Below are 6,243 nucleotides of genomic sequence, written 5' to 3'. Positions count from 1 at the left end.
TGAAGTTTTAGTCCTGTGCTGTGTCCTGATATCTCAGTGTAAAGTTCTGTTGCTGCTGCCCAGCTTTGCTCTATTGCCATGTACAGATGACTCACCTGCAGACCTTGTGTTTATATGTAAATAACCATCATTGATAAGTAAATAGCTCCGGCATTAATATGTAAATAGTCAGGGACTGCTGTATTGATATGTAAATAGAGGAGGCATTCATATGGTCATTCAGCCTAACATCAGCCTGTTCTGCAAAGGTAAGCAAATTGGAGGTGGAACCCTTCTTCAAAAAAACATGGTGCCAAAGTAACCTGAATTTTGGTGAATGTGAATACACACATCACAGCCGATGCATAAGGGTGTCATTAACAATTAATGGTCCCCTTACCTCCCCAGTTCATGGTGTGCAGGCAGTGAGGAGATGATGTGTTGTAACCTTTAGCAATCAGTGAGCAGTAATGCTGTGCACTAACCTCTTGCAACCAATCATTGAGCGGTAAGGATATGCAGTAACCTCTAGGAACCAATCAGTGAGCAGTAATAATTTGCAGTAACCTCTAGCAACTAATTAATGAGCAGTATTGATGTACAGTATTCTCTAGCAACCAATCAACAAGCAGAAGTCATGTGCTGTAACCCTTTAGAAAATAAACAGTGAGCCATAATGTGTGCTGTAACCTCTAGCAGCCAGTCAGTAAGCGGTAATGATACACTGTAACCTCCGGAAAACAATTGCAATCGCTGCCTGATCTGATTCAGTAAACTGATTTTGAGTCTAGCTGATATTTATTGTATGCCTCAGAGCTGGTGGAGAGTGAAATTGCATAGAAGAGGGGGCCCAAGAAAATATTTGCCCAGGGTACAGTCAATATTAAAGACGGCCCTGCTTATTTCCACTCATATAATGCGGGCAGGCGAGTGGAAGTTTGAAGGGCTGGCCCATAGCTTGCTTCTGAGATGTTAATGTTAAATGTAAACAATAAAGATGTAAAACTTTTTATATATCATGGTTCAATTTTTTGGCGTAACTCTCAAAAAGTTCCCTGGGCATCTGTTTCACTTTAAGGATTCTAGAATGTAGTGGCCTGAAAAAGCAAATCAGCAACCTGAATATTTATGTGCTCTCAGCCAATCCCCGGGGAAGGGTGCCCAGAAAGTGAATGGGGGGAGTGCATAAATAGTTTGGGGCCTGGAGCTACCTGGTTCTAGTCCAGGAGGAAAGCTTAAAGTGGCTGTAAAGGCTGAAGGTTTTTTCCCTTTTTTAACCTTTCACCTGAGCCCCCTCTTGATCTAGCGATGTGCATGGGAGCCTTGGGTCTCTCTCTCCTCATTGGCTGAGACAGCAGCAGAAGCCATAGGCTCCCACTGCTGTCAATCACAACCAGTGAGCCAATGAGGAGAAAATGGGGGCAGGGCCGAGCCACCATTCTATGTGTCTTATGGATGCATAGAGCGGGGTTTGGGAGCGAGCATGCACTGGTGGCCCCATAGCAAGCGACTTGCGACTTGCTATTGGGGGCACTGGTCAAGGGGGAGGGGCCAGGAGCACCAGCAGGTGACCCGAGAAGAAGAGGATCGGCGCTGCTCTGTGCAATGGTTTAAGTTTAATATGTTTGTTATTTTTATATATATATATATATAAAAAAAAACTAACCTATATTATCACTATGAAAATGTTAACCAAAGAGAAATCTGGGCAATGAGAAGTAAGTACCTTGGACATTTGTTTTGTGGAGCAATATACCTGTACCATTTGTTGGTTATTTACTCCTCATCCATGGACATATTGTATCACAAAAATGTTTTTGAAGATGCATTGATTTTTTTAAGCCTGTGAAATTCATTAGCCAATATCTTTACAAGTAACATAATATTTTGTCATATATTTACCAGGTTTTGTAGTGATTTGAGTACTAGAAGGAAAAAATAACTACTGAAATGATTACTATTTAAAAAATGTTTTTATAGCATAACTGAATTATATCTGCTTGCAATTGTGCTTTATGGCTTTTGTTCACTCTGTATTGATGTAGAAAAGCATCCAGTGCATTGTGTTTTTTTGGATAGCATTCCTCCCATGAATAAAATGCTCTATGAGAATCAATAGATAATAAGTCAAGGCCTAACCTCTGCAAAAAGCATTTGAGACACCCCCATCCCTTCAACGATGTGTGTGCCAATCTCTTTAGCTCAGTGCAAGCATTTAGATCCATTGTCTCAGCGTGAACAAGACCTAAGGCTGATCACACAATATACTCCATTCTGATTGTACTCTCCTTGAGATGTTCCATCAACTATGTAGTGCAGCGTAGTCTAGTGCTCTTTCAGTTAAAATCAGCTAAATACATCTCAGGTGGATAAAAAAAAGGTGCAAATTCTTACAGCTTGTTTTCTCTAGAAAGCAGCCACAACCTCAGTAGAAAGGCCTTTCCATTGCCAGCACGCTGCAGAGAGAGACCCCTTATTTTTGCATGATGGAAGTGTTCTTTTCTGCAGAGCTCTGATACGCCCCCTACTGGGCCAGAGCTAGAGCTCTCTAATCAGCAAACTCATGCTCCCTGCTGATTGGAGAGCTCTAGCTCTGATGCAGCAGGGGGTGTTTAAAGTGGTTGTATACCCTTATGTTACATTTGTACCTATAAGTAAGCCTATAATAAGGCTTACCTGTAGGTAAAATTAATATCTCCTAAACCTGTATGGTTTAGGAGATATTCACTTTGCATACAGCCGCTGACGTCAGCAGCGCATGTGCTGTGAAGGCCCGGCTGAAGGTCCGGCAGACGCTGCTGGACCTTGCCGGGAAGAAGCCTCCTGCGTGCAAGAGTCTGCCCGATGCTGTGAGTGGCCAGAGCCGCGAACCTGGAAGAAACGCCATGGGCAAAATGTCAGCTCCCTCGGCATGGACAGGGATCAGATGCCGACGCCTCGTTCTAAGATGAGTATTTCATAACGAGCTAGTATGCGCTGCATACTAGCTCTATATGCCTTTGCCTTACAGGTTTTGTTTTTTCATTTTTTTTGTTTTTTCATTTTTTTTGTTTTTTCTCTGTGCGGGTATACAACCGCTTTACGATCTCTGCAGAGAGACTATTGCTTTCCCACAGAGATCAGGGGTCTTTCTCTGCAGGATGATGGCAGGGAACAGGTGGTGACTGTTTACTGAAGAACATTACCTGTATCACTTTAAACACTTTTTGTTTTCATGCATCTGAAATGTAGTTAGCTGATTTAACGTAAAAGTTCAATTAACCACTTCACTACCCGGCCATAGTAAAATGACGTCCACAGATGGGATCTCCCATCCTGGGTGAACGTCATATGACATGTGCCCGGCGGCCGCAATGTCCGCCAGGCACCTGCGATTAACCGGGCCGGACCGTGGATCTGTGTGTAAACACACAGATCCACGTCCTGTCAGTTGAGAGGAGACCGATCTGTGTTCCCAGTACAGAGGAACACCGATCGGTCTCCTCCCCTTGTGAGTCCCCACCCCCTACAGTTATAATCACTCCCCTAGGAAACATTTAACCCTTCGTCTCCCCCTAGTGGTTAACCCCTTCACTGCCTGTCACATGTATATAGTAATCAATGCAATTTTATAGCATTGATCGCTGTATAAATGTGAATGGTCCCAAAAATGTGTCAAAAGTGTCCGATGTGTCCTCCATAATGTCGCAGACATGAAAAAAAATCGCGATCGCCGCTATTACTAGTAAAAAAAATAAATAAATATTTTTTTTTAAAAAATGCCATAAATCTATCCCGTATTTTATAGACGCTATAACTTTTGCGCAAACCAATCAATATACGCTTATTGCGATTTTTTTTACCAAAAATATGTAGAAGAATACGTATCGGCTGAAACTGAGGAAAAAATTTGTTTTTTTAAAAAAAAATTGGGATATTTATTATAGCAAGAATTAAAAAATATTGTGTTTTTTCCAAAATTGTCGCTTTTCTTTTGTTTATAGCGCAAAAAATAAAAACCGCAGAGGTGATCAAATACCACCAAAAGAAAGCTCTATTTGTGGGGAAAAAAGGACGTCAATTTTGTTTGGGTACAACGTCGCACGACCGTGCAATTGTCGCTTAAAGTGCGACAGTGCTGAAAACTAAAAATTGGTCTGGGAAGGAAGGGGGTGAAAATGCCCTGTATTGAACCGGTTAAACTTTAACCACCATCCACCCGCCGTATAGACTAATGACGGTGGCAGGGTGGCTTTCTCGTTCTGTGAGGATGTCATATGACATCATATGTCCGATGACAAGGCTCTTTACCAATGTGATCAGCTGTGTCCAATCACAGCTGATCACATGCATACCTCCCAACTTTCTGAGATGGGAGCAAAGGTATGTAGGCATAGGACACGCCTCCTTATATCAAATCTTTTTATTATTTTTATAACGCATGTTTAATACAAATGGGGAAAAAAAACAATAGTTTTTAAACAAAATAGACAACTTAGAAAAAATTACCATCATTTCATTTCATAATAAATACAAATTCACAAAAAGAGACATGAACATAAACAAAGAAACATCAAAAACTCCTATAAAACTAACTACACATACCAAAACTAAACAAACACCTCACTTTGATTTCCGATTGGTTTTACTTTATTCAAATCTCATCATCTTAATATATTATAGATTGATCTCCTCGTCCCCATTCTCCTGCCCCCCCTCCCCCTCACCAATCCCTCCACCTGAACCATCATACAGGCACACGCCTCCTTAAAGGAGAATTAAACAAAAACTGATTAGTTAAACTCACAAAGGGCTTTTTTTTTACCACTACTATTCCTCTATACTGGCTTTTTGAAATTTACAAATGCAGCAATTTAGAAATTAGATTAAGGGTTTAGCACTGGGAAACACTTATAGAACTACAGAGTAGACCAAAATGAGGGACAAATGATGGGGAAAGAGGGACAGACGGATTTTGTTCCAAATCAGGGACAGTCCCTTGAAATCAGGGACAGTTGAGAACTATGCACATGTAAACAAGGAAATGCCGGTTATTGGCTCTCCTCACCTCACACTGACAGCGTGTGAGGAGAGGTGAGCCAATCAGCGTCATTTCCTCACAGGGGAGACCTGTACAGATAATAAGGGCACTGATTATCAGTGCAGCCCCAACAGTGCCCACCAGTGATGCCAGTCAGTGCCCATCAGTGATTCCAGTCAGTGCTGCCTTTCAGTGCCTGCTCATCAGTGCTGCCGATCATTGCCCACAAGTGCCGCCTATCAGTGCCCATCAGTGCCACCTATCAGTGCTAATCAGTGTAGCCTACATAATTTTCTAAAAGAAACTAAGAAAAACTTTTATTTTTTCAAAATTCTCAGTCTTTTTTTGTTTTTTTAGCAAACAATTAACATCCCAGCGGTGATTAAATACGACCAAAAGAAAGCTCTATTTGTGTGAACAAAATTATAAAGATTTCATTTGGGTACAGTGTTGTATGACCGCGCAATTGTCATTCAAATGGTGACAGCACTGAAAGCTGAAAATTGACAGGGGCAGGAAGGGGGTAAAAGTGCCCTGTATTGAAGTTTTTAAAGTAAACTTGTAAATAAGCAATTGTACTGAACAGGTTGCAGTGCTATAATGTCTTAAAATGTCTGCATTTATCCTTCCTCTGCATACTCTGGTGACTTAAATCCTGAGGTGTTGAAATATGGAAAATTTCTTGTTAGTGTCAAGAGCTGACCCATCAACTTCCACATTCTACTCCATTCTAATGATCAATAAAGCCGCGTACACACGAGCGGAAGCTTTTTATCGTGTGTATGCCTCATCAGACTTTTTTTTTTTGAAAATTCTGACGGACCTTGAAATGGAACATGGAACATGTTCTAAATATTTCAGACGGAACCAATTCCTATCGGGAAAACCGCTCGTCTGTATGCTGTTCTGACGGACCAAAAACGACGCATGCTCAGAAATACGAGACGGAAGCTTTTGGCTACTGGCTATTGAACTTCCTTTTTCTAGTCCCATTGTAAGTGTTGTACGTCACCACGTTCTTGACGGTCGGACTTTGGTTTGACCGTGTGTAGGCAAGACCGCTTGAATGGAATTCCGTCGGAGAAACTTTCAGAGTTTATTCCGATGGCAAAACCGGTCGTGTGTACGCGGCATAAGGCTGCTCATTGTAGTGATAGCCAAATAGAAAGGTGTGAGAGGTGGAAGAAGACGGGCAAGCTCATGACACAAACAGGAATAGAGAAAGAGACAACTGAAAAGAAACC

This window comes from Aquarana catesbeiana, linkage group LG12 (assembly GCF_042186555.1).
Source record: "Aquarana catesbeiana isolate 2022-GZ linkage group LG12, ASM4218655v1, whole genome shotgun sequence".
Lineage (NCBI taxonomy): Eukaryota > Metazoa > Chordata > Amphibia > Anura > Ranidae > Aquarana > Aquarana catesbeiana.
The sequence above is the reverse complement of the archived record's forward strand: the minus strand, read 5'-3'. Positions refer to the sequence as shown.